Genomic DNA, 9,526 nt, shown 5'->3' with positions numbered 1-9,526 from the left:
GGACAGTATGGCTTGTCCATTTAGCAGAGAGACTTGAGGACCAAGTCCTCTGCAGTAGCTTCAGCTGACGTTAGCTCGTCTGCAGCGAGCGCCGAAGAAGTTCAACCCTCCATGGACAACAAATCTTCAGGTGGTTAATTAGCTTGTTAGATAAGTTGTTGCTGAATTTTTGTTCACTTTTCGTTGATGTGATTTTGGCATTTCTGCTAATGTAAGCCAACCACTGCATCAGAAATTCTTTACTGGCATGCTGCTTAGTATGCTAAAACAGTGTGTGAGATTTTTTTGCATGGCTGAAACCTTAGTATGAAACCACCAGGATGTGAAATGTGTACTATTTATGGGGAAACATGACAGTATGCAATAACTGTGGTAGTGGTGCCAACAACAACAACATAAGGAAGGATATCATGTGCTTCCTCTGGGAAACATGACAGCGTTCTTGCTATATATGTATCAGACTCATAATCAGAATCAGAAATACTTAAATGATCTCTGGGGGGAAATTGTTTGTGTTGCAGTAAAAGGTTAGGTGCATGTGCACGGTACCAACCGTAGTTATCAGGGTGTAGCAAACTGTCCTCCACAGCAGATCCTCTGACCTCTGAGGAATGGACAGCTACTGAAACTCTTCATCTGAAGTCTCCAGCCGACAGTTCACCCAACAGCTCCTCCTGTGACTGCTGCTCAGTTTTGTCTCTCCAGACTCTGCAGAGAGAGAGAAATGGAATAAGGGGGGGGGGGGGGGGATTATGTTGATTGATTTTGACAGAGGCACTGAGAGTGATTATAGATCTACATTTCTGCATGTAACTTTGTACCCAGTGAATAAAAAGAATTTGGCTCAGATCTCAGTCTGAGGGCATCATACTGTTTTAGTTATTCCACTCCAAGTCAACAGTGGATGAAACCCCCTTTATTTACCATTTATAGTGAGTATATAAATAATTAGAGTCAGCACCTCCAAGTCTGAGGCCATGGTTCTCTGCAGGAAAACAGTGGACTTCTCGCTCCTGGTTGGGGTGAGTTACTGCAGTATGGGTAGGAGTTTAAAGGGATAGTTCACCCAAAAATGAAAATTCAGTCATTGTCTACTCACCCTCTTGCTGACTGAAGGCCGGGTTTAGTTCTTCAGTCTTGCTACGGTCATGAGCTTTGCGTAGTGACTGAAAGAATGAGGTTGCAGCTTGAATGAGTTTTTGTCCGTAGGGTGGTTGGGCTGTTGTCCGGGTCGTGCCGTTTGCCAGTCGTATGTGATGGGACTTGAGGTTCTAGAAGAAGTTTCATTAGTTTTAAGTAAATATATAAACAGTTTAAATCAACCTGTTAATAATTTGTACATTGTATAAACTATTAACAATGTAACAATGTCATAAGACAAAATAAGATATCTATATTTTGTCATGAAAGGACAAACAATGTTACACCAACCTACAAATGATTTGTACATGTTTAATCATTTAATAAGCTCTTTAATATGCACATTAAACTTGGTTTAAGCAGCTTCATATTAATAAACAGTATGAAATCCTCATGAAGCACAAGTAAGTAAGGTATAAATATCTGAATTATTTCCAGCACGTTAAAATGTAACTGTAAACAGAAATAAGAGGCAATTAAAGTGATTTATTACTATTTTATGCATTTTGAGGAGAAATAGTTTTTTAAAAAAAACCTACAGACACTCCTAGAAACACAGTAATCTTCACATCAACTTTTAAATAAATGTTTGTTTTGTGTAATGACAAAGAAAATGATCAATTATCAGTTATTACAGTGTAATCACCTTAAATCTTTATGTCAACCTTTCAAAATAAAGGTTCATCACTTTGGCTTAAGCACAAGCATGCAAACATAAACTAAAGCTTATGGTTTTACACACACACACACACACACACACTGAAGCTGGGGGGAATTCCTTAAATAACACTGAGGCCAAAGCAGACATGGGTGGTCCACGCTTGTCATTATATCCCTGCAGGCGAGAAGGCAAACACAAAGCACCATGGGAAACACAAGCAGCGCTGAGCTGCTCTCAATCAGGAAGCACAAATCACTTCGAGATAAACTCTGAGTGGTGCTCACTAGAACCACAAAGGGTTCTACAGCTTGTCCCCTTAGAATAAACCTTCTTTTTTCCTGGTAGAAACCTTTATGAAGGTTCCACTTGGACCACTTACAGAGAGTTCTCCCTAGAACCTAACAAAGGGTTACACCTAGAACCATCTGTAAAAGGTTTCTCCCAGAACCCCATATGAGAGGTCCTACATAGAACCCTTCTATAGTGCAATGGTTCCACCCAGAACCCTATCTGGGGGTTCTCTTCAGAATATTTCCACCTGTGTCGGAGACGAGGTTCTCTGGTGAAAACATATCGTGAAGAATAAATCCTTCTGTCACAGGAGAGGAAGTCACAGCTTGTTTGTTCTCCCAACAACGAATCACTTTGTTCTGATTGTAGCAGGGCGATAAATATTATGTTAACTGTGGTGAGCTGCTGTCACGTTCACATCGGTCTCAAACTGTTGCATTTGATTTTGTGCCTTGAGCTACCTGTGTAACACTCAAACCACAGTCCTGAGCAAACACACTGAGCAAACAGGCAGGGCTGTTGTCAGGAACCAGAGCGGGACGTGTTTATGCTTCAAACGCACAGCGAGGAGGGCAAAGGGCAGGGCCTTTTCTCTCTGAGTGTGGAGATGAATGCTGTCAATGGAGATGAATGGGACAAGAAACATAAACAGCTCTTATCTCTTCGTCCTCTTCGCCCTGTCGTGACCTTTTCTCGTCTTCGCCGACCCGCTCACATGGCCCAGCTCTCCCTGTGACCACTGTACGCCTCGTTCAGTCAATAAATAACACAGAGGATCGACACACGGACACAAAGCGCAGATTGTATCTCCGTCCACGTTTCATTTTTCTCAGGGTGGATACTGTTGACACTCCTACTCCCTCCCTGGTGTTTGTCTGACAGATCTGTGACTCATGTGCACCAACTGTATCTGAACCAGAGACTGACTATTGACTGTCTGCACACAAAGTCAATTTTTTAATGACGTTTCATGCCTTTAAATGATCTCTTCATGTGTACCTAAGCAGAATATAGATCCATGTAGTTGTAGATAAAAGTGGGGGTGTAAGATTAGGATGACAGGAAAAAATTCATTTAATTAACACCTGAAAGTGCCATTTTCTGTAAAATAGTCTTCAGTCATGACCAGTACAACTTCTCTTTCGCTACAAAGCGCAATTTATACTGCACTATTATTAAGATACAAGTATTTAAATATTAGTTTTTCATTGTGTTCTCTACTTTAAGCAGTGGCTGACAGATAAACCCACACAAAGGGCAACAGTTTTCTTGCAAGCTGCTGTTAGACACACGTTAAACCATTAATCAAACCAGTAATTGATGCAGTCATTGTCAGACAACTTTATCAAACCTTAGCAGTTACCGTGTGTTTCTGTAATGGTGACAAAATGTAAAAATATATATACATAATAGCATGCATGGCAGTTTGAATGAAACTAAAACTCCCTGCATTCATCGGGGAAAGTATTTCACCAAACCCCCTTTAAATAATATGACATATTGACAATTTCTTATGTGTCCGTAAAAAACAAGTTACTCTAGAAACCCACGATAAAAGGTGTTAAAAGTTGACAGTCTTCTTGTCAGTTCGGCACCAGTATAATTCATAAAGATAAGCTGTATTTACATACAAACTTATATCTGTACTTTCCATTTCTTCTATCTTCAAAACCGACTTTGGTTTTAATGCATCTGAGGGAAATAAATAATTATTTTTAGTTTGCATCATTGCACACCACCTTCCCAACATGAAGACCTATTTCAGCCTAAATAGGAAACATGACGTAACAAAATGAAAACAATATAAAAGAGGCAACAAGAATAAAAAGACGCAAAAGACAGAGACAAATACAACCACTGTTTGATCCAAACTAGCTTAAATGTTTAAAAATATGAAGTTGTGTCAAAAAATGGGGATGTGAAAGCACACATTTTCACCCCTAAGGCTAATAGTGGGGAGTGCAGCTTCTCGGTTTGCTCCATTGCTCAGGCGGCTGTGTACATGAGGATCCATAAGCTTAAATCTGCATCACTTCCTCAGTGTGTCAGTAAATACAGCCAGCCACATTATATGACTGTTACACATTAAGCAGAGCCCACAGTCGTGTTTACCTATTGACTGTTCACACAAAGCTGTGAGGAAGTGAAAATGTCAGAGGAAGCGGCGTGCAGGTGAATCACTGATTAAAGCTGAGAGTGGATGAGCTGCTAACATGCAAGGCCAACAGCTGTGGAGCCTCAGGGAGGTCTCAGTGAGAAAGGAGGTCACAGAGTGTGCAGCAGCAGACTGCAGCGAGCTGCAACACGGCGACCGATCGGGGACAATCAGTTAGAACTGTTGAAACATGTCAACAACAACTTTATAGACACTCAAGATTATTAATGTGCAGGTACAGCTTACAAAAATACAGAAAAACTGGAATAGGTTAAACTGGAACACAGTGAAGTGCAAATGTCTGCAAGAAGTGAACAAGTTTTCAACCACATCCAGGTTTTATTTGCTGTCTACCAAAATGCCATTTTCAATAAACACCATGGAGCAGGAACTTTTGCATGTCACAAATCTTCATTTTTCAAATTACACATAAAAAAATAATCATCTAAAGGCCAAAATCCAAGATCTGGATAACCACAAACATCTAACAATCTCATCATCATCATGCCTTTCTGTGTGCCAAATCCAAATTATTCATAGTTTTGAAATATAGCACCAAAGAGGCAGAGGAGAAAACATCTCCTCATTGATTTTCTGTGAAGATTAAATTGATTTCGAGATATGTTTGCAAGATCAAAGGCTCTTTTCTTTGACTGTCCAGCTTTTCTTGTGAATGCTAACTAGACTCTACATGCTACAAATTCTTTTGGTGAAATTAAAAAGATTCCAGTTATTTTTTTTCCTTACATTGGTCTTTGAGCTTTGTTACTTTAACCTGTTTTCAGAATCACTTTGCCAAATGTACACAGGAATTTGACATGGGGACAGGAAAGATTTAAAAAAGTTTAAAGACACTTAACTTAAATGTTTAAAAAGTTAAAGTTAAATATGTGGTAAGACTAATATATAGTATTATATATAATAATAGTAATAATAAGATTGGAATAGTAAAGTACAGTAGGCGTTAAGAATGAGAAGTATAGAACAAGTTAAGAGTGTATTACACAGTTCTGGCAGGGTGGTTGGGTCTGTTGAGGGGGATATCTACTGTCCATACAGTGTGTGGGTGAGCGTGTTAAAATGCATGTGTGCATGTGTTTGTGCGTGTGTGTCTGAAGGTCTCTGATCAGTTTGAAAACGCGATGGAAACCAGGAAGAGCTGTGTTTGCAATTTTTTTCATAGGATGAGTATGTGCAAAATTGTGACAGTGAAGTTTTGTATATCTTTTCGAGGAATACGCAAAACAACCCAAAATTCCATTCTTATGCATTGCTGAAATATTGAATTCAGTTGTGATCTTGAGGCAATGTCACTGGCTGTTAAAATACTGTGTCAGATCAGCAAATTGACATTTTTTAAAGAAATTTTTAAATTATTCTTGTAAGCTTTTGCATGTCTGAAGCAATGTCAGGCTCGACCCAAAGTAAGAAGGTAAGTAAAAGAGATTAATAAGTTGTCAAAATATACAGAAAGAAATGAGTGATATCACAGACATTATAACCCAGTCTTATAACCCACTGAGGCATTTTATTGGCAGCCATTAAGAGATATTTGTAGGTCCAACATGGTCAGGTGATGTTGTGACTGGACCATCTATCTCCATAGAAAAAGAGAGCAGGATGGAGTGGAGGGAGGAGAAAAGACAGGGGTCTGTGCACATTAAAACCAGATGCAGCGAGGCTCCAGAGGAGTGAGGTGCATTATGGATTGAACTCTGAGGTCTGGATGGCATATTTAAAATCTGCCAGACTCATCCATCATCAAGTCAAAGCATGTTCATATGTTCTCTTTCTCAAACAGGAGAACAGAGGAGAACAGAGCAGAGGGGGTCACGTGAGCGCAGTCTTCATGTTTACATTGTGAGAAGAGCAAACTGGAGAATGGTCACCTATCTGTGAGGAGGAGGAGAAGATTCACGGCTGTGAGTCTGAAGAAGAGCGTTTGTGTGTGTGGAAACCACAGTGACGTCCCCGCCCGCTCAAAACAACCTCCCTGCCAGCACCGGCCTCTCTGTGGTTTGTTTACATTGAGAGCTATTCCAGACAGCACGTGCACACGCCGACGTGCACGCCACACTGACTGCACACCTACACAAAATATGTGTAGGGGAGACCAGGGGCAATTGTAACTTGTTTTTTACATTTTCTTTCATAACTCACAGATTACTTGAAATACAGTAGTTATCTTTTGGTATAAGAAACATACATCCTGACAACTTTTGTTATTTGTGGCCAAAGTAGCTAACTGCTTACATTAGCTCAGTTAGCCATGCAGCTAAATTAGCCAAATCAGCCCCGAGCTGCCAGGAGCCAAACTTGACAAGAAACCCACCATAGTGCTGTATTTTCTGTCGTCAAACCGTCAGTCCCAGAAGTGTTCACTGGAAGCTGGCAGTCTGGGAAGAGTCAGTTGGTTAATTGGGCCACTGTGCTGTAGCTGTATGGCAACTTACGTGTGTTACAATTTCCCCCAGTCTCCCCTACTTCACACTGACAACACGGACCTGACAAATCGGTCATGGGGGCAAAATTAGAGTACTAATTTCTGTCTGTGTGTTTGTCTCACTCACTCTGTTGCATACAAACACACACACACACACACACACACACACACACACACACACACACACACACACACACACACACACACACACACACACACCTGTATTACCCCCTCCCTCTTTTCCAGACCCGCTCACACAGCTGGCTTGGCAGCATTTTATGAATGCAGCGAGACCGAGCCAGAGTTCTGCACATCAGGAATGTGTGTGTGTGTGTGTGTGTGTGTGTGTGTGTGTGTGTGTGTGTGTGTGTGTGTGTGTGTGTGTGTGTGTGTGTGAATTTCTGCATCTATGCATACAAACATGTTTGTCTGCTCGTGTTTTCATCTGTGTGTGTGTGTGTGTGTGTGTGTGTGTGTGTGTGTGTGTGTGTGTGTGTGTGTGTGTCAGGATGTGAGTGATTGCTCTGTGAGGGGGACGGATGATGGAGCACTAAAATATGAATCATCAGCAGACGTCTTGGCTGTCCTCCTCCTCTGTGTCTGTCTCGGAGCCTCCTGGGATCTCAAAGCTCTCAGGAACAAAATCCTGATTGCAGAACTCCTCAATCAACTCCCACATGATGATGGAGGCGGCCGCTCGGCCAAACGGTACAGGTGTCTGTTCCAGATCTACCATCCGTAACAGAGAGGTCACAGGTTTGATATCCAGAGTCAAAGTAACATTAGTGGATGAATGAGAGGGATAAAACAGGTATGCAGACAAAATGAGTGATTATGGTTTTTCAGAGAATAATTAATCTCCCTGAAGCTGTGATGGATGAGAACAGATGGAGAAAACATTAACTCAGTCTAGTCAAAATATGACTTTTCTTATTGTTTATTTGTAAGAACTGCGACCGGTTCAGTGACTTCACTGAAGGTGACTCCTTCGTGATATAAAACTGTCATTGCTAATGGAGTGAAACTGAAGGTGATGCATGCTGACACATGCGCAATAAAAACCAAACAACAGACATAAAAATATCTCAGGTGGATTTTTTTTTACTTATCTGTCTGATGATTCATTTGTGAAAGTTGTTACGCGTGAGCTAAATGCTGTCATGTGTTACAAACAGTGGTGAGAGGAAGTCACATGTGCAAGTCTCAAGTCTGATTTTGAGATTTGCTTGATCAGCATTGACAAAAGAGTTGACTTGATTTTGATTTGGTGTTCATGACTTAACTTAAAGTCCTCAAATATGTGACTGCTTACAAAAAATTGAAATGTGAACATGTGAACACGGCAAAGGGCCGTGGGCTGGAATCAAACTACAGCAGGGACTCAGTTGTAAGATACGGTAACATATTTCTTTATTAGTTCCATAATGGGGAAATTTTTGGTGTAACAGCAGCAAAGTGAACTATTAAATAACTATTAATTAACTATGAACAATTTAAACAGAGGACATGAGCTGTACATCAGCTACCAGGTACGCAGTTTTCTGCCATTGATAAACAGTCGTGTTGTCATAGTGACAACTGAACAATCTAACTCTGTTCATAAACAAAACAACATCTTTTACATTTGTGGTCAATCCATCCAAATATAAAAATCTGTTTTTGTAGTTTGTTTTGAGTTATTTAGCCATGTACCCAATTTTGGGTTTATTTAGTCAGATTTTGAAAGATATATAAAATGTATAATAGAGTATAATGGAATTTCAGTTAGTTAGCAGCACATAAAACTGTAACTGCCCAGAGAAAACAACTGGAAAAACTGCACTCTCTCTGATCAGCATCATCAACATGCTGCAAGATCTATCCAGGTGATTGGTTATAAACCAAAATATGAGGCGGAACAAACAAACAAACACAAAAAAATATTGTAATGGTGGATTTATACTCTAAAGACACTCATAAATAATTAGCAGTAAAACAAAATTATCCCTCGTCCCTTCAAATGGACGGATATTTTAGAAAAAAGAAATCCTGAATTAAAGTTGTATCACGTGTTATTTTCACATGTATAAGTAGTATGACATCACATGCTTACTTCAAACACAGTTCAACCACGAAAAAGAGGGTGTGACTCTGCTGCAGTCCAGATTCACTTATAGACATTCAATCAAATGAGTCTGTGCATTTAGACAAGTCGGATGATAGTAATCATACATTTAAACAGCCTAGAAAAGTTCTGTCCATCGGAATGGATCGAGGATCTGAACAGGTTAAAGGTCACAGTATCCCTAAAGTTATTACAGTCCACAAGTTTTCAACATTTGATTAAAGAAATAGAAAAAACAAAATGATCTGTAATGCTGCATCGCACTAAGTAAATGAAATGCCAAAACAGAATTCCAGCATGGTCAGTCCTGTTCAAAGCTCTCTGGGTTCCCCCTCACTGAGGCTGCAGTTGAACAACAGACATGCAAACATGCTCATTTGTGTCCCACTATCTTCTGGCTAATCTGAACCAGATCTCCAAACTAATCCCCTGAATGCCTGAGGATCAACATGATGGGCTCTTTAAGATGGACATGATGACACAAAAACACACCTGACACAGGGAACGCCAGTAAAAACTCCCAGCGGCACTCCACGGCTTCCTGCTGTGGCTTGAAAACAATAACAGAGAGGAGGGAAAACAGTTCTCAGCAAACAGAATTACAGCTGCACGAGCTTAACGGGCTGCGATTAAGTCGATCCTCCAGACAACAAAGGCAAACACAGAGTTATCTGAGTTTTTATGAGAACTGAAAAAACAGAAAACATCATGCATGATTTCCTGGCAGTCTGT

The sequence above is a fragment of the Lutjanus erythropterus genome, chromosome 10, assembly GCF_056507025.1.
Source record: "Lutjanus erythropterus isolate fLutEry1 chromosome 10, fLutEry1.hap2, whole genome shotgun sequence".
NCBI classification, from domain to species: domain Eukaryota; kingdom Metazoa; phylum Chordata; class Actinopteri; order Lutjaniformes; family Lutjanidae; genus Lutjanus; species Lutjanus erythropterus.
This window is presented reverse-complemented; position numbering follows the sequence as displayed.